Source organism: Cyprinus carpio, unplaced genomic scaffold, assembly GCF_018340385.1.
Source record: "Cyprinus carpio isolate SPL01 unplaced genomic scaffold, ASM1834038v1 S000006749, whole genome shotgun sequence".
Taxonomy (NCBI): Eukaryota; Metazoa; Chordata; class Actinopteri; order Cypriniformes; family Cyprinidae; genus Cyprinus; species Cyprinus carpio.
In genome coordinates, this window is record NW_024879348.1 from 167,781 (window position 1) to 192,611 (window position 24,831).

General features: G+C 37.1%; 2 protein-coding genes and 1 pseudogene across 2 annotated transcripts in view; all 3 read right to left on the reverse strand.

Annotated features, from left to right (window-relative positions):
• Window positions 1–20,562, reverse strand: part of LOC109085862 (chromosomal protein D1-like) — a 166,714-nt gene extending 146,152 nt beyond the window's left edge. Inside the window, exon 1 of the mRNA XM_042755811.1 lies at window positions 20,541–20,562. The gene's annotated coding sequence lies outside the window, so the exon portion shown is untranslated. The remainder of the gene's footprint in view (window positions 1–20,540) is intronic.
• The window catches only part of LOC122144679 (histone-lysine N-methyltransferase 2B-like), a 170,766-nt gene that overhangs the window by 82,128 nt on the left and 63,807 nt on the right, over window positions 1–24,831 (reverse strand). The gene's annotated exons all lie outside the window — the stretch shown is intronic.
• LOC122144680 lies at window positions 17,697–18,857 on the reverse strand (annotated as a pseudogene).

Sequence of the window (24,831 nt, forward strand, 5' to 3'; positions counted from 1 at the left end):
GTACTGAACTGAGTGGTGCTACTGCCAGGATGCCATAGAGAGCAATTCAACAATTCTCTCTCGTTACCTTCCCGTTCAGACTCCCCAGACTATTGCCAGCTGCCAAAGCCACTGAATCCCAGCCAAAATAGCACTTTTTATGTCAACAGTCAGGTTTATTTCTGAAAAAAGCCCTCGGTTGTATGTTTTCTGTATGTTTTGTATATGTGATGCAATGGCACCTGGTCTGTGTTATCGCTGATTCAGCTGTCTGTATAGTCACTGGTGTGTTAAGAAGAAGGTTATGTGGATGTTATCTGAGTGTTACACTAACATAAATCACCTGCTCTAACACCTGCAGTGATACTGCAGTAATGGCCCAAAATGGAAGGAGCGTGAATGTGACACAGTCCTGCACTTCCTGTCTCAGGCTGTAGTGTGCGTCTCCTATGCTTTCAGTCTAGTGACACATTACATAATGCTTTCTGCAAAAATAAATAAAGGATGATTGCTACATGAGTAGAGTACTACCAGCCCAAAGTGTTAGATCATGTTACATGACGGATTCTATTTTTAGCTGAGATTCACTCACTCTTAGCTGGTGGTTGCATTTTTATAACGTGTGGAAGTGTCGAGTTTCATGTTTACTTTAGTAATGCTGTACAGAATTTTTTTTTTTTTTTTTTTTTTTTTTTTTTACAAATACATGATTTATTCCTAAATTTAATTTAATGATATATTTATAAGTTTTTATGCAAAGTTACCCAAGTATTGTAGGACTGTGTACAAGAGTACACAATGAGTACAAGTGTACACAATGTATATGTTTATTTATCTATTATTAATATATAAATTATTAAAATTACATTTATTTGTCAAATGCCTACATATAAATCTAAATATAAAGTGTATATAAGCCATTGTTAGGAAGCATTACAATCAGTTTTTTAATATTTTCTTAAATGATCAAAGCCAAAGTATACAACAGTACAGCCCCACTGAATGGACATTAAAATAATATGGCATTTACCCTCATTAAGGTTAATTCTGTTTGTTATGCTAGTGGCACAGAAATGACACATTTCCCCTTTAAAAATTTAGTTTTATAAAAATAAATAATGTATTATATTTTTTATTTTTATGTGTTGATATTATAATAATAAGTCATAGTACAATTCATTACAGTCTGTTTTTTTTAATAGTCTCATGAATGATCAACGCCAAGGTATTCAACAGATAAAGACATTGAAATGGTGAACAATTAGAGATTCTGGTTTTATTATTTATTCTAGATGGGAAGAGGAATACACAATGCGGTGGATCTACAGGAAAAAGTTGCAGAGCTTGAAGAGGTAAACCCAATCAATTTAATATTTAAATTAATTTGAATAAGACTAATTTAAGATGTTTTCCACTTTCTACACTGCATCTGATGGTGTGTGTGTGTGTGTGTGTGTGTGTTTCAGGACCTGCAGGAGAGCGAGGTGTTCGGATGAACTTACTCTGAGGGTTAAGCAGCTTAAAGCAGAGCTGGTTCTGTTTAAAGGTCTCATGAGCAATGTGAGTTAATGACAACATTCATTTGACCTGACCTGAAAAATACCTAATTTAACTAATATTGTTTATTTCAGTCAAATGATTCCCACGATGGCTTAGCAGAGTAATTGATCCTCTGTTTCACTTTCTTTCCACTCTCTTTCACATCCTCTCTCCTGTAGATTCACTCTGATTTGGACAGTAAGATTCAGGAGAAGGCCATGAAAGTGACATGGACATCTGTCGCAGGATTGACATCACAGCTCGTCTGTGTGATGTAGCCCAACAGAGAAATTGTGAAGACATGATTCAGATCTTCCAGGCTTGTCTTTCATCATCGGCGTTTGAATGTGTGTTACAAGAAATATATTAGAAACAGGAAAGTCTTATTTTCTGTGTGTTTGTTAACCATTCATAGCTTCCTGCCTTTCTCAAAGTCTTATAAGGTTTTCATTTATTTATTTTTTCATATTTTAGACCAGATTTTTATTTTTATATGTGACCTGGACCACAAGACCAGTCATAAGGGTCAGTTTTTTTTGAAAATGTGATTTATACAATAATAAATAAGCTTTGCATTGATATATGGTTTTGTTAGTATGGGACAATGTTGGCTGAGATATAACTATTATAAAATCTGGAATCTGACCACGGTGAAAAAAATCAAAATATAGAAAATCACTTGTCCAAATATAGTTTTGTAATGCATACTAGTAAAAATGAAACTTTTGATATATATTCGGTTCAAATTTACACAATATCTTCATAGGAACATGTTCTTTATTTAATATCCCAATGATTTTTAGCATAAAGAATAGTAGGCTGCCCATTTATTTCATACAGTATGTTATTTGTATTACTACAAATATACCCGTGCATTTACTTATGGCTGGTTTTTTGTAGTCCAGAGTTACACATATAATTTATTTCACTATTCAATACTTTACCGTTGGGTCAAAAGATTTGCATCAACTAAGAGTATTATTTTGTTATAAATCAGTATAACCAGTGAAGTAAAGACATTCATAAGCGTTACAAAAGCAACTTGACTTCAAATAAATCAATATTAGACTGTTTTCTAGAAGGATCCTTGTGACACTGAAGACTATATATTGTTTCAGAAATTTTATTCATTTTACCCCCTTTTTTTAAAATTTTACTGTAAATAGGCACACCTCCGTTAACCACTACTGAGTCCTCAAAACACCAAAGCGGCACAGACAGTCAGGGGGAGCATGAAAGCGATGAACCAGTAAGCATCTCTCAGAAAAGTGAGGAGAGTGGAGAATAAGGGAGGGGTGGGCTTGTTGCTCGCTATCCAATCGTGATCAATGAGGAGATGCAAGAGAATGCTCAACCACCAGGCAGTAACTACATGAAATGTCAAAGAATGCTGTGGAATGATGAGTGCTGAGTTAATCCGTTTTACTCAAAAACATACACAAATGACTTCTCAGACTATGTAAAGATGATAAGCACAGTGACTAAATAAATAAATAGTATTTCTAAAGTAAATAAATCTAATATTAAAACGATGGTGTTGATGCATTCTGGTTTGTATTCCCCTGTTGAAGATCCACACCACTGCTGAGTGGGTTGAATACAGACTGTTTCTAATTGTTAAGATAATGACTGTTTGTTTTTTTATACTGCTGGAAGGCGTGGGAGGTGTGAGTTTGAGGATGGCTGCTTGACATAGTCTTCGCGATAGGAAGGGCCCAGGGAAACTCATTACTCTGGGAAGATTCTTCAGGATACACCTTCAGTGTGTTGAAAGTAAGGAGGAAACCGTTTGTCTTTTATTGATTACGCCCAGTGATGGATTTTGGGAAATTAAATTGGCATGATGAATTTATGTATAAAATGGATCCAGTTAAACCTGAAAAAAAACAAACATGCATTTATATTTGCAAAACATACAGTCATACCCATATAAAAATTGAATTTTAATAACATTTATTTTTTAAAACCCCAAGTCATTAAATCTCTTCGGGGTTGCTTTAAGAAAAATAACTACAGTATTGTAGTTAAAAGCATTTTTTATCTTCTGGTGTTGCTGTACATTATTCCATCTCCTTTTTTTAATTTGATTTGCTTTATTTTTTTACTATTTTTTGGGTTTTCTTACCCCAATCTTTTGAGCCGACAGAAAAAAAAAGCCCTGTCACCAAGCATAATATAAAAGCGCTCATGCTACACCTATTACAGTTTAGTGGGTTTGTTGTCTCATCAGTTTTGCTATAAAGGGCAAACGAAGGGGGAAAAAAAACACTGAGTTGCGATTTAATTGAATTGATATTTTTATCTGAATGTCTCTCACTCTCTGCACAATATTTCCATCATGTAGAAAAAGAGCTACAAGACATCTCAAACAGTTTTTCTTTGTCTCACCAGCAGGAGGAGTCCATAGAGAAGTAAATAAAGGACAGAGCCCCTTTCAACTCCGTGAAAAGGAATATCAAGACACCATTGACAAATTGAGGTAAAAGTTACATCTAATGATGTTTTTTTTTCTCTACCAAACACAAAATAGTTTTTTTTTTATCAAGCAAGGCCAAAAACTTTGAGAATTTTTGGCAATTTTGCGTGATCTTTTTAAAGTTTGTGTTTGTATGTGTTGGAGTTGGCAACTGCTAAGTGGATAGAACAGGCATTTGCATGAGTATATGGAGATGTGCAGCATGAAAAGGGGCCCTGGATGTTCAGATGGAACTGCAGACGTTTAAATCACTCAGAGTGGAGAAGGTACAACACACACACACAACACACAAGAGGATAATCATGATAGTCATGTAGTCGGGTCGAAAGTGATCTAAATAAGTACTAAAAAGGCTTTTTTGGTTTTGAATGTTTTGTGTGCTCAATTAATGGGCTTTTCTCCCGAATTTGTGTTTCATCAGGGAAACTCTCATCCCCTACCAATCATCATAGATTTCACCAAATGTAATGTGAATTAAACATAATAAAAAAAATTAATAAAAAAAACTTTAAAAAACTTTTTCAGATAAACAAGGGTTAAAAAAATAATAAAAGCATATGCTTTATTTGAAACATTTTTAACAGGATGAATTTCTTAATTTAAAATTTAAAATTAGTTTGATTAATTTTTCAGTTTATTTGATTCATTTTTTTTCAGTTAAAGTGCATTTAATATTTTATATATATATAGTGTTGTTATTATATATATATATATATATAAAATATATATATTATATTTATATTATTATATTCACTTTTAGAATGCAAAACAAACAAAACACACACAAAATAATATATATATTATATATATATATATATATATATATATAATCATAAAATAATATAATTTATAAGGATAATATATATATATTTATATATATATATATTTGACATGACCCCGGACCCCAAAAAACCAGTCTAAGTGTCAGTTTTCAAAATTGAGATGTATACATCATCTGAAATTGAATAAATTTAAGCTTTCCATTGATGTATGGTTTTTATTAGGCTAGGACAATATTTGGTCGAGATACACTTTGGAAAATCTGAATCTGAGGGTTGCAAAATCGAATATTAGAAATTGCTTTAAATGTATCCAATGAAATCCTTGCGATGCATTACTAATCAAAAATTTAGTTGATATATTTAGGGAGGAAATTTACAAAAATCTTCATGGAAATGATCTTATAATATACTAATGATTTTTGGCACAAAAAATCTATAATTTTGCCATACAATGTTTTTTTGGCTATTGCTACAGATAACCCCAGCGACTATGACTAGTTTTGTGGTCAGGGTCAGTGTGTGTGTTGTGAGAGAGAGAGTTTTTTTTTTTTGCACTCTAAAAGTGTTTATTAGTGCAAAATGATGGTAAAGATTTTAAATTTGCGCAACTGAAGGGGTGATTGTACAGTGGCAAGGTTTGGATAACAAAAGTAAAAATGAAATAAAGTCATTCTTAATGGTTTTTTTTGACCATTCACCCTTTTGTTCTTATGTGGAGAGGGAAATAACATTTTATTTCGAATGGAACACACCCTCTGTGGTCACTCATTACATCTCCCTTCTTTCACAGAAAATCCCCTCTTCTTGTTTCGGTTGCTGTGGAGGAGGGAGAGAATCAGAGAAGGAGAGGAAAAAAGCAACTGCGGCAAATTCTGACAGCAATGAACCGTATCATGACTTGCAGTCGAACTCTGCTGTCCCGGACCACACATGGAAAAAGACTTAGGAGCATTTATATCCCTCCAGCACCACAGAAATAGCTGCAATTATAAACGTATGGTGGTTATCATTTCATAACAGAGACTGTGATGCTGCATCAAGAATCCTCAGTAAAAGGGTTATAGTTACCTTCTGAAAGGCAAGTAACCATGTGTGGTTTCACTAGTGCCCTCTGTTGGAATACACCGTTAATAGTCAAAAAGATCCATTATTTGCACTTCCAGCATGTAGCATTATATTAAATAAAATTATGAGGCTGAATGTGATATCACTCTTTCTAGATTACATAATTTTATTTATTCTATGCAGATAAACACCAGGGTCATTCCTGTTTTGCAGTAGCTTTTGAACACTGTAATTTGTCATTTAAGGAAGGTATTTACCTGCGAACTTTCAACGAATATGTTCGGGTTACGAAGGCCCCACTTTATGATCACATATGCGTGCAATTTCCTGTAAAATGGTTTCCAACCAAAGAAACTGGCATGTGGTAGTATGGTTGGGGGGAAAAAACTTTTGTTGCAAACATTTGAATGAGAAAGAAAACCATGAACCTTGTTTTTAATACCCTTTTTGGCTATTTCATTGCCAGTTTTACTAAAACACCTTTTCCTCATCTCATGATTCCAACCGATATGTTTAATCTTTACTAAATAACTAAAAAACTTGAAAATTTGTGAATTGCTAGTTTCTATTACTTCCCTCCTTATTTTATTCTACTATTACTCTCATATATATTCTGAGCACTGATATAATATTACTAATATATATATATATATATATATATATTGTTATAACAAACATAACGGCACTTGACAGGTTGTTGTGTTTTGTTTTTTCCTAACAAAAAATTGTACACACGTTAACCACAACATTAGGTTTTGGTTTGTTATTTTTTAAAACCTTGTATACTCTAATTACTCAGTGCAAGTTATTAATTTTTGACACAAGCACTTAGCAGTTGTATGATCAGTCCCAGTGATATGATAAGTGATATATTAAAATAGGTCTGCAGTCAAACTTTTTGCATGCTCTAGAGTGGAGAGAATTTTGGGACCAGCTATTTAAGTGTCTCACACTTTGGCGTGAAGTGCACACTGAAGTGAAGTGTGTGGGGTCTGCTTTCATTTTCTTATTTATTCTGTGATTCTGGGGCCTGTGGGTTGTGCCGGAAGGACCAATGACTAATCATTGTCCTTGATTAGTTGTGATTTTCTTGGTTGAAAGATGTCCTAAATCTTTAAGTGTTGTGTCATTATGCACTGTAACCTGCCTTTGACGCTTAGTACTCAGTCAATGTCTTTAGCCATTTAGGTACATTAACATTAATCAAATACAGAAGCTCAAGTGAATTGCATTAAAATTCCACTCTTTGAGGGTCATTCTTAAAGTGCATCTGGCTCAAAAAACAAAAAACAGAAATGGCAAGTGACGTCATGTAAAATCAAAAGCCAAACCAAATCGGTGTAGTTAGGTCCAAAAAAGTTCAATATGAGAGTCATTTATGCACTTATGAATCAAGTGATGACTGAACATGTTAAGTGCTGCCGAGGGGCGATGTATTCCACTCTGCAACGCTGAACTTCTCCTAAGCTAGTTATTCTATTTAATTTTAGCTGTTTGAAAATTATTTATTTGGGAATAAAAGGGATTCTCTATTATTTTACAATTTTATCTAAAGCAATTCAAGTCCGAAAGAGCAGTTCGTTTCAGTTTAGATTGAAGGACTTACACAACTGGTTTTGCTCCTTGTAAAAAAATTTTGTAATCCCAACAATCACTGTATTGACTGAAACTTTATAACATTCGCTATAACAGATCTAAGTGTCTGAGTCAGGTAGTTTGCTGGATTATTTCTGTCTTTTGTTTGCTTTATCATTGTGTTTTGTGTTGTTCTTTATAATTTTTATGGCAGTGCTTTTACCGGATAATGTACTGGGCAAAACCAACTGTAAAGGAAAAGCTCAACTAACATATTTGTATGTCAAGGTTCTTGGGAGATTTTAAAAAGTCTGGACTGGCTGGTTTTCGAAAGGTTATAGTGTTATACTTGACAGGCACTTGCATTAGGACGTTTAACTGGCACCAACATTGTCCTGCTTCAACAACCTTCATAATAATCGCTAATAATGTGCTTCTTCTGCTTAAACTCTCATTAGCAGCATTCATATAGACTAGTTGTCAGATATGTCTTAATTGTAGATGTAAACCATGGAACCAACAGAGCTTCGTCTGTGATGATTGTTCAACGTCATAGCCTACAGTACATTGCTCATGCCAACTCATGCAGCAGTGTAGCTTTGGTTAACATGAATGTAAGCAGGTCTTTGTGATCTGCAGTCTACGAGAAAAACGTGATATTGTGCCATTTATTTACAATCTAAGGTCATGAGCTCAAATGGTCCAAAGTCTTAGTTTGTAATATGATGTTAAATGAAGTGGTTAATATAAAAGGAGAACCTGTAATTTAATGAATGTTTAAAAATGATGTTTTATCATTGTGTTATGACGAGATTGTGAATTGGGATATTGTATTCCTCAAACCACAGCGAAAAAAGTTGCTGATCAAAATTTTGTTGGTTCTGTGAGGCAATGTTAGAAAAGGGGCTTCTAAACTCTGCCGCTGGTTAAGGAATGTTTTTGTGCAATAGACTGCTATTTATTACAAATATGAAATTGTTCTGATTCTTGATATCTGATATCTAGAATCAATGAAACTTGAACATGATGGTCTCGAACCAGAAAATGAAAAACTGTACAGTTTATTATGGACAAGCTGAAAATAAATTATTTTAGTAATCTTATTTGTATGGAGTATGTTTTCTTACTCTACACTTATTAATTATAAACCTTGTATTAACTGAAGAATGTTTTTCAGTAATTTGTAGTTTTACATACATTTCTGAAAAAAAAAAAAAAATGGAAGTCCTTTATATTTATTTTTTTCATATATACTTATTTTAAACACATTATCTTAATTTAACATTAAATTTATTTGCACTTGTTAACTATACACTTTTACATCAAAATAGTGACTTTTTTTTATAAAAAAAAAAAAACGTAATATTGTGAAAATGTTTTTTTATAATTTAAAGCTGATAAATATTTTTGAAAGCTTTCTTCAGTTTCATTAGGTTACAGAATCTTAAATCCAGGAAATTAGACATTCAACCTAAACCTCTCATATGAAAATTTTTTGATTTGCTGACAGAATGATTCATCCACTATACCGGCAAAAAACCGCACTTCCTTGAATGTTCTAGAATCTGTTTCCACCTCATTAAATTTTGTTGATTGTCTGAGTCACAGTTTTGGCCATTATGGGTCAGCTTCTTTGGCCATGGTTTGGGCACAGGGCCGAATATTTCAACTCATTGATTGCTGCTGTGAGCTCAGCAGTCATTACAAGTGATGCTGTTACCACAGCGACCGAACTGTCTGTAGCACTTTGCTGAGCTTTGTTATTGGCTGCACTGCTTCCTTTGAGGCTCATGCAGCCGAAACACTACGTGCTAACCTATAATGTCTGCCTAAGAGTTTTTACCATTTAGTTTGGATTATTTAGGCATATTGCATTTAAGATAACGATTTCACATCACAGCTCAGAAGGATTTGCATGCCACTTGCATTAACCACATCCATAAACGAATCCCCTGCACATTGCACATTCCCTTGAAAGTTGTTTTTGAGCTGTGCAGACGTCATGCATACATGCAAGCAGAATGCTTTCAGTGCATCACTTCTGAGATGATGGTGGCCTGTTTCTAAAGCATAGACCCCATTTTTTGTGCGTCTCCTCCTTTCTTACAGTTAAAATCCCAGGCCTGTGAGGGGGGTTGGAAGTGTGGCTACATTATGCTCAACCACCGCAGTGCTGTCCCGTTTAACGTTTACCGCGGGGGGCGGGAGGTGTGTGTGTGTGTGTTGAAGAGAGAGAGAGAGTCACTGAAATGTTCGTGATCTTTCTCTCTCTCCCGTCCCCCCCCCCTTCTCCTCTCACTCAGGCATACATACACTTATCACGCAAGAGACGGGAGGACTATTCGTTTTTATTCGTCCAGGTCGTTTTAATCCGTTCTAGAGAAGCGTTTATCTGCTAAGTCTCTTGGTTTACTGCTATTTCCAACAGCCTAACAAAGTTGAAGCCTGTCATTTTCCTTAAGTCATCACTTGACTGCGTATATATATTTTTTTTCCCATGTACGTGCTCTCAGGAGGAATATAGTCGCATCCGGTTTGAAACTGAAGGAAGCTCTTCGGAAGCCTGGATTTGTGTTTCGAGGCTTTAGTCGCCTGACGCTCTTTCGGTAATGCAGCACTTTTTGTGATGACGCGGTCTAGACCTCCATCATCAGGGGAATATTATATACTGCAATTGTGTAGAGTTTATTATGAGAAATTGAGATTTTTTTTTCTTTTTTCTTTCTCTTGTGTATATTAATTATCGCCATTAAAATAAGTAATTCTCTCTCTCTCCCTCTCTCTCTCTCTCTCTCTCTCTATCTCTCTCTCCTCCTCTCTCCTCCTCTCTCTCTCTCTGCATCCTTGGTGACGACGGTTTTTATTAAGCACCTGCCAGCAAAATGTGAGTACATTTCCACTATTTCAACAAAATGCTATAGTGTAAAGAAAAATCTCTTAATCATTCAGTAGCCTATGTATTGAGTTTTTGTATTTAAACCACTTTTTATGCCTGATATGTTTTGATATACCAGTTGGGTCATTAAAACGCAATTTATTCTGCTCTATGTATTATATTTAGCAAAAGCCTAAGGTTATTTACAAGAGAGTTCGTTAACAGCACCGCAAAATCTCTCAGGTTTTAAGCTGATACATCAAAAATCGACTTTAGTGCCCTGCTCCATCTATCGGAGTTTAGGGGAAACTGCATCGAGAGACGTATTAAATCATGGTCCTACATACACAAAATTTACCTGCACTTAATTGGATGCCCTTCAGTAATTTTCGCGCCCCATGCCGTTAATGCTCGTCTCGCTCAACCCAGATTGACTTTTGGTGCCCACGTGACAGTTATCACAGCAGCATCTGCTTTCTGGAAGCCTTTCGAACCTTAGCACACTCTCCACAACTTTTTAATTTGGCACACTTGCAACACTGTAAATGGTCCGTTTAATGTGAATGTAATGGTAATTGTGTATAATATAAAGAAAAACTAACTTTTAATGGCAACTTTCATTTACAATGTCTTATTTAATGAGCTTATAATTGCACCAGACGCCATTCTCCTAATTTATTCATGTCAAAAAACATTGTTGTGCTATTATCCTAGGAGTTTAATGTAAAATTATGTATGATGTAATATTTTGTTTAGAGGGGCTGAACATTCTCACTGTGTCCTGCTTGAGCCTATGCAGAGCCAGTGGTTTGCAAAGGAAACCTCACAGGCCCAAAAAATGTGCCTTCCCAACCCCTGGTCCCTTATTTCCCTCAGGTCTGGCCCCAGACGCCAATGCAAGCTCTGGAGACCCAGGAGCCCCAGAGGGTGAGGGGGGTCCAACCCAACCAACAACTCCCAACCTCAGCAGGCACCGTCGTCGTCTCCAACAGACACAAGGCCCAATGGATGAGGTAACAACCCTACCAATATGAACTCCAGAAACTATGCTGTAAACAATCTGGACTAGGTGAAATCTTGATTTCAAAAAAACATATAAAAGGTAGAAATTTAAAAAAAAAAGTTTTATTATGAATACAATTGAGAGAGAAGAGAGCTTTACCTTGAAACTTTGAGTACAGGCCTAGGTTTCACGCAAGCCATACTAATCTACATAAGGCTGCACCTTTTTCAAGTTTGGGGGGGGGGGGGGGGGGGGGGGGGTTTATGCTATTGGTATTGGTTGTGACATATGTTAAGTAAAAATGTTAATTATACAGTGAGGAAGTAAGCTAGATTAAAGGGGGCAGACTAAAATTTTATCAAAGCTAGATGCACTCTTAAGATATACATTCTTGGACCATCAAATTTTCATGCAGTCAAATTGTGAGGTACGAGTCATTTTTATATATCATTATTCATCCTAATTATTGCTGTCCATTGGTACGTGTCTATGATGATATTACCATAATTTCTTTTAAAAAAAAATTGTCTTTTTAGTTTCACATTGAATCTTGCTGATGCAAATGCAATGATTATGTATATGTTGCGGATTATCGTAGATGCTTAGGTTGCTGTGTCTGTTAATTTTGCATATGTTGTTCAGGTGGTTTGATATCAGGCGTGTGAATGTGTGACAAGGTTCTGGCAAAAGAGATCACGAAGCTATCAGAACTGGACGACCGTAGCATATGCGCTGCAGGCCGGAGCATCGCAGTTTGAGAGCAGTGCTGCGAAAGTTACTGAAAACAAGTACTGGTGGAAGAATATTTAAGGTGCGGCTTTGAATTATATGCCGGGTTCGGTTTTATTGTACATCTAGAGTCCTATTTTATTTTCACATTCTTTTAAGAATACATATTTACTTTCACTGTTAAAATAGAAATCACTAAATACACTTCTCACCTAATTCCAGTAATGTAATTCGTCATCGCTAATGTAAATCAGCTGTCAAAACCTTATTATGTATGTCAACTGTCAACAATTCATTTACATAAGAATAGTTTGATGGAGTATTTTTTTTTTAAACAGAAATTCGTTAAGGGGACACAACCTGTTGGCTTTAGATTTTAGAGACACCTATATATTAAATTACTCCAAAAAGAAAGATTCAAAAATCAAAAATTATTGAATTAGTCCTCAATATAGATAATTAGTATAGATAATTGTTAAATATATAAATGTATCAATGAATACACTAAATTGCCTAGTGCATTTCACGCATTGATTACAAAAAATTTGGCAACGTAGCATTGGATTAAACATGACAGAACATCATAGCATTTTTTTTATTCAACGTAACTCCTAATAAACTTGAAAAATCATTTTCTACAGTATAGTGCCTCCTTTGTGTGTTTCTATATAAGCCAGCAGAAAAGATGGCTCATGGGGCACAGCTGAACTCAACACTAAAGCAGAAGCATTCTCATTTGGATATATAACATGAATGCAGTCCGGCCCCATAAGTCACAGCGGCTGGGCGTAGCGTTTGAGATATATTAGGCAAGTTGCAGTTGTGACGCAAGCTTAGGTGCTGCTAGTGACAGAGTGAGGTCCAGCTACTCCTGAAACGTGCCGTTACCATCATCATCGTTTTACTTTCTAATTGCCCAATAGTAATTTGGCATTGATCACCTATTAATACAAGGGACTTTTTTAGAGCATGGCATGGATACACATACATAGTTTCATTTGAAATAATAAATGAGGAATTCATATATAGATTTTAATTGTGATTCCCAAAATGTCTTGCATTGAAAGACAAGCGGCACTTGAGATGGTGCAATGCACTGGTGCATCTGCACCCTGCGACAGCCTCCACATTTTTATCTCTCCGATCCAGCTATCTGTCAGTCCATCCGCCTCTGTGTAGATTTATAAAGATCCCCCTCATTCTCCTCCCCTCCAGACAGCATAATTTATTACTCCCTCACCAACGGCCCCCATCGACCCGCCCCAGATGGCCGAACATCTGCCCGTCCAAATCGCAATCTCTGAGCGTGAATGGGGGAGGGTGGCTGTCTAATTCTAGTCCCAATTCTGGATTACAGTACATTTCTGGATTAACAACCCAGATGTGATTTTGGATGTAACCCGCTCTAAAATCATTCCCTTTGCCCTCTGTGTCCATTTAGCTCCTCCTGCCTCATTCCCATGTTTTCCATATCTCTTTCTTATTCCATGTATATTTCTTTTATTGAAACATCCCAATTTTTAAGCCGCTCTCATTCTGTCCCTGGCTTATTCTCTTTCTTTATTTGCATTTCTTTAAATTCGTACTGCTGGATTTCTTTTTTGGGTCCGATTTTTATGTCTTCATTTTAGATAGTCCCCTGCGGTGTGACAAATGACAAGTGAAAAGTATAAATATTCCATGTACTATAATATGAGATCTAGAAAAGCCATCTCTGTTATCATTATAAAGAAGAAATTAGCAGTTAAGAATGTATTGTAGTTTGTTCATGCAATCTTTATTATCTCATACAGAAATTGTTTTCATTAGCTTTATGGTTTATGGATTTTTTCTTTCTTTTCTTTTTCTTTCACCAGATGATGATCATAGGGATTATTTTGGGTTATCTTGGTGGGCATCGTTTTCCAAGTTGAGTAGAAACTCACATTAATTTACAACTTGTAAATCATAACTTGTAACAACAGATGTTTTTTAGTATTTAGTTTTTTACTCCCACCGTAGATGTTTTGCCCAATTGGCCACATATAAAGCAACCGGTAATTATTAGGTAGCAAAACAATCTTAGTTGCAGCTGCACTTAAACGCTAATAAAAGATCAGCTGCCTTTTTATCAAAGATAAGTTAAGGTCTAGTTAGTATATGCATCAATATACAAAGCTCAATTTAATCCTGACTCAGCATGGACTAATCAATTGGCAATGATTTATGTCTCTTTTTTTTTGATCCTTTTACGGACAGTGTACTTCTACTACGGAGCCTCTCATGGGACGCACAAGGACAGGAGACTCTGGCTTTTGTGTGAACTCCATCCCTCCTTCTCTCCCCACCAATGCCTTTCATTGAATCCACAGTGTGTGGGTTTGCAGGCATTGACGCAGTGCCTCTCCCCTCCCTTTGTCCTGTCACTGCATTTCTTTTGGACCTCTCTTGATTGCTTTGCAACAGTGCCCGAGCTTACTCAAAAACTCCTTCGGTTAGGAATAATCGTACTTATAGTGTTAGATGTGGAGATGGTGTTGGCCCTTTTTCAGGCCAAAAATATAAGACATGAATGGGTGAGGCAATACTGTAGATTTGGAGCCCTGTCCAGAATGAACCCATGAATAACTAAAGAGGGAAAATGGAAATTTGAGTTTCGGATCAAGTCATGCAGTTAGGCATAAAAGCCACAGTGGTACTAGTTTTACCAGAAACAACAGCTGTTGTCCTATCCTTAGAGTAATTACAAAGTGCAACCTGCAATGAGAAATTCCAGGAATTTTTTTAACAATTGTTTAAAACCCTCCTCCACATATAGACCTCCCTAGAGCCAACTTTTCACTTCTTAAAATGGTTTTTAGAGTTGTACAGACTATGTGAATTAAATGTCTTAAAATCTTTGACTTTGGATTTATGATGATTAATTCCATCTACAATATATCAATACTGTAAAACAGGACTGGCGCAGTTTTTATAAATCATTTGAATAGTTAAACTGTTTAAAAAGTATAAGAGAAAGATTGTAGTATGTTTTAAAGCATCTGCAATCAACTTGAGGGGAATCTCTGATCACAAAATTATCAATTTTGCTGTTTGATTTTACGTCTTTGACATTATGTCGCCAGAAGATCAGCCCCTGAGCTGGAGAAAAAACGGGATGGAAAAAAGTAACTTATGGTAAAGTGTGGTGTAAAATAAAAATCTACATTACAGCGTAATCACACTATAAAATATTTTAAAGTAGAATTTTTTATTAGTCGGTATGTTCAAGATTATTGTGACAAGTGTGTCACAATATGCTGTTTTATTTAGATTTATTTATAGCAAATTAAATGTGATTATTAAAAACTGTAAAATCAATGGTGAAATTCAGCTCCATGATCACTATGCACCCTTGACTTTACTGGCCACATGGATGTCCTGCGGGTTGCAGTAACTACTGCCTTGATAATGCAAACATGAGGAGAAATAATAAAGTGTATATAGTTTAATAGTATTTGTCAATACCTGGGGTTCATGGTGGGAGCAGGCTACCTCAATCAGCACTGGAGACCAGACAATGGTTCAGGATTGTCACCTCTGTCATGGGTTTGTGGTAATAATTACACTGGGCACTTTAACAACCTTTCATTATAGTGATTGTAGGTTTAACCTGGAACAATTTTTGGTTTAAGGCATATTGTCCGCACCTAAACTATGAAAATTTTTGCTCTTGTTGATGTGAATTCAATGCAAGATCATCAATGTTGTGAATAATATCCCCTACATTCAGCAATTACCCAAACTGCAAACCTAATGGAGGGCAGTTGAACATTATTCCCATTGTAAAAAAAAAAAAAGTCAAATAAAAACCTGAGCTACATTGTGTTTTATGCAACCTATTCATTTGTATAATTATGCACACTGCAGAGATGCATTAAAATAACAGCTCCTGTCCCTGAAACATTGTGGAGCCAAGCTGCTAACCTCGTGGATTCATTTTTAAAGCATGTCTGCTTGCCCACCATGTTGCTGATAGTCCAATTGGTAAACGTGCTGATGCCTGTTACTTCCTCGCTCCTCCTGATGTAGTTTTTTCTTGGGGAATGGAAACGGAAGCAAAGTTACCTCTGAAAAGAGAGTTGGAACAGTTCACATGCACATGCACCTGTTATAAATGAAGAGCAGGAATAAGACTTGGTGAATATGGTATGATTTAATTGTTTATTATTACCTCAGGCAACATGCTCATGCCAAATCAGCAAAGTGAAATGAATCATACAAGCGGGATTACAGAAAGAAATCTTTTCATACTACAGCACAAACAGGAGGGGGGAGCAACCTAATTAAAAAGCGTGTACATGAAAGCACTAATGTCTTATCGAACAATCTCAAATCAGTGAGTTGTGAACATACTACTGTTTATAACATGAAAGAAACATTTCTAGATTGCAAGGTCTCCACTAAAACATCTGTTTTCAGCATCTACTGCTAATCATACATGAAATTAAGCGAGGACAAATCTAGCGGTTTATAGCAAGAGAGGTCTACGCTTTTAACACAAACTAAGCAAAAATTCAAGGAGGGGGGAAAACAAAAAACGTTTACCAACAAAAAAGTTCAAAAAAGACAGGAGCACAAGAAACGTATATAAAAGAGCCATAATGATATGAAAAATAAAAACCAGGATCCGTGAGCCTACTGTCAAAGCAGAGTTTTGTATGTATTCACATTTTGAAAAACAACAGCATGTCTTTAAAACGAAGTAATCACAATATTTTAAGCAAAAAATGAGGGGTTGTCGCGTAAACTAATACACTCAAACACCTATATATGACCGAACTATCAGACAAAAGATCTGATGATACAGAAGCATAACAATAAGACCGTTTCACTATAAACATGAACTCCGTGGGATGGGACTGATTTTACAGAGTTGACAAGTATGAATGAACCGACAATGATTAAAAGAAATATAAACTACAGCAAAGATGCCACTTAACCATCATCCCTCGAAAAAGCTGCAGATTTTCACAGCCACTACTACAATCGAACTAAAAAATCAGTAACGTCTGGGCAATTTAAAAATTTTAAAAATTAGGCCCTCCAGTACTTTCAAATCCTGTGCACACGGACTACTGCACAGGTATGAGGGAGCACACTACATCCTGAAAGAGTCTGGTTTGGTAGTTGCTCTGAAGAATTGTTGGCACAAGCCATTGGTAACATAAGGTGTGCTTAGCATGGTAACGTTTTCAATGGAACCGTTAATTGTGCATCATCTTTTTTGGATCCCATTGATTTTTACCAGGCTACATACTTGTCCCGTCGAGTTTGGCATTGCTTTCAAATTATTATGCAAAACAATTTTTTTTTTCCCCCATGCAAAAAAAAACAAAAACAAATTGTGCTCAATCAGACTGTGAGCAAACATTTCGGTTAATGAGCTTTCAAAATTAAAAACAGAGAAAGAGAAAAAAATACAGTCTGGCATGGCAGGCAACATCCACTAAAAGCACACTTTTTAGATTAAAAAAAAAAAAATTGCAAAAACATTATCGACATAGCCTATTAAAACCCTTAAAACGAAAAATTATACCCACCACAATATTTTCAACGAAGCCCCTTATCTGTTCATTTCTTTTTTTTTTGAATTTGCCCACCATCCTCGTTCTCGCTGGTGTTTGTTGACTTTGAACGAATTCACATGGCGTGTCACTCTTCGTCATCTTCTTTTGTCTTCTGGGTCTGCGTCGTTCTCGCTCGCCCTGGTGTCTTTTTCATCATCACGTTTGGATTTTGCGACGAATCATCAGAGGTGCGGGATATGTTTGGGAGAGGTTGCATCGGTCTCCCTCCCGTGCTTCCTCCGCTGATTGCCGTGGGGAGTTTTTGCGAGCACGGGACTGCGAGTCTGACTTTGCTTGGACGTCCTCTCTTCGACGACGTGGAGGGGCGCCATCTGCGGTTCTCACCTCCCGGTCTCTCCACCTTCCTGCGGACTGCCACCTTGACTTTTCCGGTACCCTGGAGGTCGGCCCTCTCTTGCGGGTGAGTGTCTCCTTCTTTTTTTGGGACAATCTTGACCTTTTTTGCCAGAACCTGGAGGGTCGGCCTCTCTTTGCAGAAGGAGTTCCGTCTGGGTTTGTTGAATGACCTTCAGTTGGGTGCCAGAGCCTGGGGGGGGCCGGCCTCTCTTTCGAGGAGATCCGTCAGCCCGCTGAATCTTCTTCACCTTGTTGGAGAGCCTGGAGGCGACCTCTCCCTTTTTGGGGTTCCATCTGCTGGGCCTTGGTAATCTTGGGCAACCTTGGTAGACAATGCGGGCCGACCCCCTCTTCTCTCAACGAGCCCGCCGGCCTCCCCTCTCTTTCGTGGAGAAGAACCGTTGGAGGCATCAAGACTGATTTCAACTCCACCGCTTTGTGAACCGGATTTGGCACCGTACTTGCGTGGTCTTCCTCTGCCTCTTTTTACTTTGGATCCTTCAGCGACGGGATGAATGCGTGGTCTTCCGAGCGGCTTTGACAGTCTCCGCTTGCGCTGTAAAACTCAATCCTGTGAAGTCTCTCTGATTCTTCCTCAGGCGTGAGCGGGATCTTTCCTCGGTCCTGCCAGGCATTTTTATCTTCTTGGGTCGAACCAACGTTTCTTCACCTTGGGTCTTTATGACTGTGTCAGGAGAAAAGAAGTCCACCTTTTTTTAGATGGCCTGGCATTATTGTGTCGGCGCTTTTCTCGGTAGTGAACTTCGTATTGAGGGGACCCCGCGTGGTCTGCCTCGTCCACGTTTGGGTGGATGGGTGCTGCCGTTGGGCAGAGGGCTCTCGGTTCCTTCTTTATTCTCAACCTCCATCACGTTGCAGCTTCTCGCTCACAACTCACAACTTCAGGCGTATCAGTGCCACACTCTTCAGTTGGGTGCTGAGAATCTGAAAACAACAAGATGAGAGACGGAGAGAAAAAGGTTTGAGAATGAAGACCACATAGACATTATTTACATTGACATTTAGTCATTTAGCAGACACTTTTATCCAAAGCAACTTACAGAGGAGAATGAATCAAAATCACCAATAGAGCAAAGATTACACAAGTGCTATGACAAGTTTCAGTTAACTTAACATAGTACACCACGTAGAAAAGTGTTTTTTTTTTATAATAAATTAAAAAAGAAAACAGACAGAATAGAAAAAAACAATTAGAGCAAGCCCACGTGTTTTGAGTTAAGTACTTGAATAGATAACTCATTTAGTTTTCCCTCCAAAACCAGTATTTTCCCACAAAACATATTTTTTTGCACAAACGTACAGAACTAGCAAAACTGTTTGCGTACCTTGCACTTTATTTTATATTCTTGAAAAAAAAAAAAAAAACACTAAAATTTACATAGTTTGGGAAATGCTCAATAAAATGTAAATAAATAAATATACAGAACGTTTAATGCACAGCCAAACAAAAAAGGTACAATGAAAAGGAAAAGCAAATAGAACCTATTTATTGAAACCCGTCAAATAAATTAATATAAAACAGAACTCCATCTCTCTTTATTTACCATTTTCGCTCTATTTCTCGCTCTCTCTTTGTTCCTATATATATAGAACTATTGTTTAATTATATAATGATTCAACAACTTCACTGAATCCATTTATACAGTTCATACACAACGGATATAATTATGCTAAACTATTAGGGGTGTTGATATTAGTTTTTAAAAAAAAAAATCAAAGAATAAAAAAAAAACGTAGTAAAATAATAATAATAATAATAATAATAATAATACATATGGAAGTAAACAATTAAAATGATGTAACTGAATTAAATGATGTTTTTGGCTGAGAAAGAAAGCGCTAAAATCCGTACCATAATATTTGCATATTTAAACGAATAATTAAATATAAAAAATATTTTCCTAAAAAATGGAGTGGAAATATGATGTGGCATTGGTGTGTTTTTTATTTTTTTAAATATATGATTTTGTAAGCCATTATATTTTAAAAGAGACCGAATCGACTGAAGCGCTGTTTGGCAGACTCAAGACAATAGAAAATCCCATCTCAGTATTGACAACACAAAAACGAATCGGGCTAGAGAGAGTTGGAGCACGCTGCTAGTCTACTTCATGCATGCTCAACGGGTGCAAATGGACATCTTTATCACAGCATGAAAAAAACTGCAGCGTTTTTTTAAAAACCGCGAAGATCTTACAGATTACAAAATATTGCGACAATATTCTACTTGTGTTTAATTTTTTATAAAGCAATAACGCAAAATTCGTCAAAATAATTAAAAAATTACGAGCGATTTCAGGCAGTATAACAGGCATAAAAGAGAGCGGATGCTGGTCGACTGGGCATGCCCATCATGTACAGTGAAGCCCGCGAGCTTTTATTAGTTGCAGGTAAAATGTGAGGCACTGGCGATTTTTTGTTAGCTGCCTGCATAACCCGACGAAGACCAAACTTTTCAATGGAAAAAGAGAAAAAAAGGAACAAAAAAAAATACTTGTCATCCGTGTCGATACTAAAAAGCGGACAAAATTCGAAAAACACAACGCAAAACCTTACTCGCAAAGCGCTTTCACAACAGCAGAGATGATTCTTTTTCCATGCATTCGGATAATATTTTCGATGCAAAACAAGCATCGGACAGCTGGGCGGGCGGGGACTGTGATTATTTGAAAGGCAATGCCAGTTCTTCCTCGGATCTCCTCTCGGGCGTCGACGGGCTCGTGGCACAGCGCAGCGCCGCCTCCTGTGGAGGAGTGAGCGAAACGCTGAGGAATGAAAAGGATTATGGGTGAAATTAAAGACAAACAAAAGTAGTTATGGTGTGTATTAGGTGAATTGTGAACGTGTCAAGAGACGTTCGAATAACGTAAGCTGTATCACTGTATAGCTTGAAGAACAACAATAGTGACAGAAAAAAATTACACTTATGAGGTTCGCTTAAAATAGGAATTTGAACATTCTAAAAAGTTGTAAACAATGGATTAAGACGCAGTCAGTATAAATTACCTTCATTGTTTTTTTTTTTTTAACCATTATTTAAAGACCACGGGGCATCTCTATATAAAAAACAAATGTTAAAAATGGCCACTAGGGGTCTGCTCCAGAATTACAAAACTAAGATGGCCTGCGGACACCTACATCTGTCTCTGCACACATCAATGTTCAACAATAAAAAAAAAATAAAAAAAACGTAAGCACTGCCCGGCCCTTTTTACGCCAATTTCAGAAACCGCGTTCTGCATTTTCAATCATTTTGCGCGTGTGACTTTGCTCAAAATCCGGTCTGACTGAGTACTTTGGGGGGGGGATCTCGGAACGGGAGAGGCAGTTTGGTATTTGGTTGAAGAGGAAGAAAGAACAAAGGCAGCTTCAGACCTTCAGGAAGGGGTTGTATAACAGTTAATAAGAGCATTATTCTACGATAATTACTGACCTGGAAATATATATACTATCTATATATAATGATTATAAGATAGTGTAGAGGTAATATGTCTTATGTATTATATAATATTGTTAATTTCCACTATATTTCAGCAAAATAATATATTATATTAATCCCTAGCTTTTTCTGAGTTTCCCACCATTAAGAAAATTCTATAAAAGCATAAATAAAAATAAAGAAAACCGATTGCCATGTTGTAATTCTTTATGAAGGCTATGTCGTCATATATAATGTCTTAGAGGAGTTTTAAGTTTATGCAAATTAAGATTATATAAGCAAAATGACCTGTGAAATTATGGTTTAAGAATTGATTATTTATAGTATTGAGGTGTATGTTTTCTTGTTACAACTAAAAATCGGACAGCACTACTGTCCATTTACTTTCGTTTTTATTAACTTATCACAGGGAAAGGTACCGTACCTCAACCAAAATTAAAATGGCCTACTTAGAGCACATTGTTTAATTGATACATTATTCTATTCAAGTATAATTAATAGTATCGATCAATGCAACTGGGAAGAATAAGCCAATTATAAAGACAAAGTAGGTTTGTTCCCTATACTTGTAGGTTTATTTCATTTTGAGTCGAGTCGATTGGGAAGTTGTAAAAATCGGGTGTGTAAAACTCACCCAGCATTCTAGGTCTATAGTCTGTGTAAAGTTTACATGCTCCAGTTTATTAGGTTTAAAAATACAATTGCTCCAGGGCCAAGATATCTATATTTAGTATAGTAGAGATATATATATAATCTATATACTATATATAGAAATAGAATCTCAACTACAAGAATTAATAACCACTTTCACCCCAAAGTCTGATGTTTTATCTAATAACTTTAACAGGTTGGATCGGACTTTAGGTTTCTAATGTAGTAACATGTGAGTACACATGCTTACGTATACCAGATAAACTTGATGTAAATAACTCTGTGACATCTTTCTCTGTATGTCCAAATAAGTAAACACAACATCCATAATTACGAGATTGCTATATGTAGGCTCTATCAATGGGTTTTGCTTTTAACGTTATGCACTGAAAGAGAAAATCCGGTTTCTCGGTACAGGATCACTTAAAAAATATGAGCCAATATTCCAATATATTGTATAGACGGTAAACATTTACAAGAATCCTTACCAGTGTACCAAGGGGAAAATGACTCAGAGAATACCCTTGAACTCAAAAGCAATTATTAGGGAAATTACTAATAAAGAAATTACGACTTATCTCTGGTGTACGTATGCTGTTCATTTAAATTTGATGCGCAGAAAGAGAGATTAAAGTATTATTTTTTAAAGGTAAGAAATATTTCTGAATAATAGGCTTGAATACCGAAGTGAGAGGAAGAGCCAACTTAAATGCAGTAAAGTATTTTATATAAAAAAAAAAAAAGACAGAACGCAAAAAAAAGTTCTCACAATTTGATAAATAATAAGACAGAGGCCATATATCAGTTGCTTGGCTCTTTAGTGGATGCTTAACCCCATTCATAAATGCTTATGGATGATTGAAGCTTGATAGGGAATGTACAATTGGCTGATTATTCTAATCAAATATACCGTTTGTGACTAAACTTGTATCCTTTGTAAGACAGTAAGTCCCTCCAAGCACAATCAGAGTAGAAAAGCACACTGGATTCTCACAGATAGCATAACGTAAAAAGTAACTAGTCTATAGTCTCGGATGGGTGCTTAAACTTACCTAATTATAGAGGAGATTTGTATCGAGAGCTGGGAAACTTCCTTCAACGCCCAGAATACAGGGAGCAAACATGAGGTTTGGTAATACATTAATTCGTCCTAATTATCAACCTCAAAATAAATGTTATTTTGTTAATATGATTTTTTCAGCATTTTATATTCCCCTCTTTCCCACAACACAATTTGCAATTGTCAGAGTGTCTCTACCTTATCCAGTTAAAACAAAGGACAATTGACGTGACCTCCCTCTTCTTTAGTGAGGAGGAGGACAAGCGTGGCGACATGCAAGTCTGATTTCAACGCTAGCGTAGTTTGTTCTCTGCCACTTATTGCAGAGACTAGATTTAGCGCCATACTTGTGTCTTCCTCTACCCCTTTTTACCTTGGGACCTTCGATTATCGGGATATTGCTTGGTCTTCCACGGGTGGCTTTGACTGTCTCCGCTTATGAACCACCTTGGTGGGGGGGTGGAAAACTTGCGGGGCCGGACCCCCTCTTTTTTCTTCAACCGGAGGACCGCGGCCTCCCTCTCTTCGTGGAGGGACACTGGGGGGCAGCATCCAACACTGATGTTCGACGCCCAGCTTCTTTGGCCTCCGCCGCTTTGTGAACCTGATTTGGCGCCGTCTCAGTGCGTGGTCTTCCTCTGGCTTTTTTTTACCTACGCGCGGACCTTCGAGCCGACGGGAGGAATGCGTGAAGTGGTTTCCCCAAGACAGTCGGCTCTTTGACAGGTTCTCCCGCTTGCGGCTGATAAAACTCATCGTGTGAAGTCTCTCTGGATTCCTCCTCAGGCGTGCGAGCCGGGATCATGTCTTGGCCTTACCGGGCAAGTTTTATCTTTTGTAGGTCGGCCACGTTTTGTCTTCAACAATCGGGGTAGATTTTGTTGTCTTTGGTCAGTGAAACTTGTTATGCGGTGACCTGCGTTGGTGGTCTTCCTCTGCCTCTTTTAGCCATTGGATCCGTCGGCGACGGGCAAGCTGAATGAGTGGTCTTCTGTCCACGAGCGGCTTGACCAGGTCTCCGGCTTGCGGCTGTGAACCTTCATCCTGTGGAAGTCTGCTCTGATTTTCTGACTGGCAGGCTGGGGGTGAGCGGGATTCTTTCTCGGGCTGTCCAGGCATTTTTATATCTTCTTTGGTCGACCCCAGTTTGCTTCCACCACCTTGGTCTTTATGGACTGTTGTCGAGGAGGAATAAGAAGTCCACCTTTATTAGATGGAATGGCATTGGTGTGTGTACGGCGCTTTTCTCTGGTTAAGTGCAACTTCTTATTGAGGGACCCTCGTGGTCGGTCTGACCGTCCACAGTTTGGGTGGATGGGTTGCTGCGTTGGGCAGAGGCGCTCTCGGTTCTTCTTTTTATTTCTTCAACCTCCCATCACGTTGCAGCTTCTCGCTTCACAACTTCAGGCGTTATTCAAGTGGACCACATCTTCAGTTCACGTGTGCTGAGAATCTGAAAACAACAGCCATGAGACGGAGAAAAAAAGGGTTTGAGATGAAGAAGTACAGGACCATTATGTTGACATTAAGCACTTGACGTTGACACTTCATACCGTTTTCCCTCCAAAAACAGGTTTTGTTGCAAACGTGTAACAAACATGACGATCCCAAATAGGCTATTTTTGGCATACTTGTATTGCACAAGGGGAGAGGTGGTTAAAATAATAAAAAGTTATTCTTATTTTTTTCAAC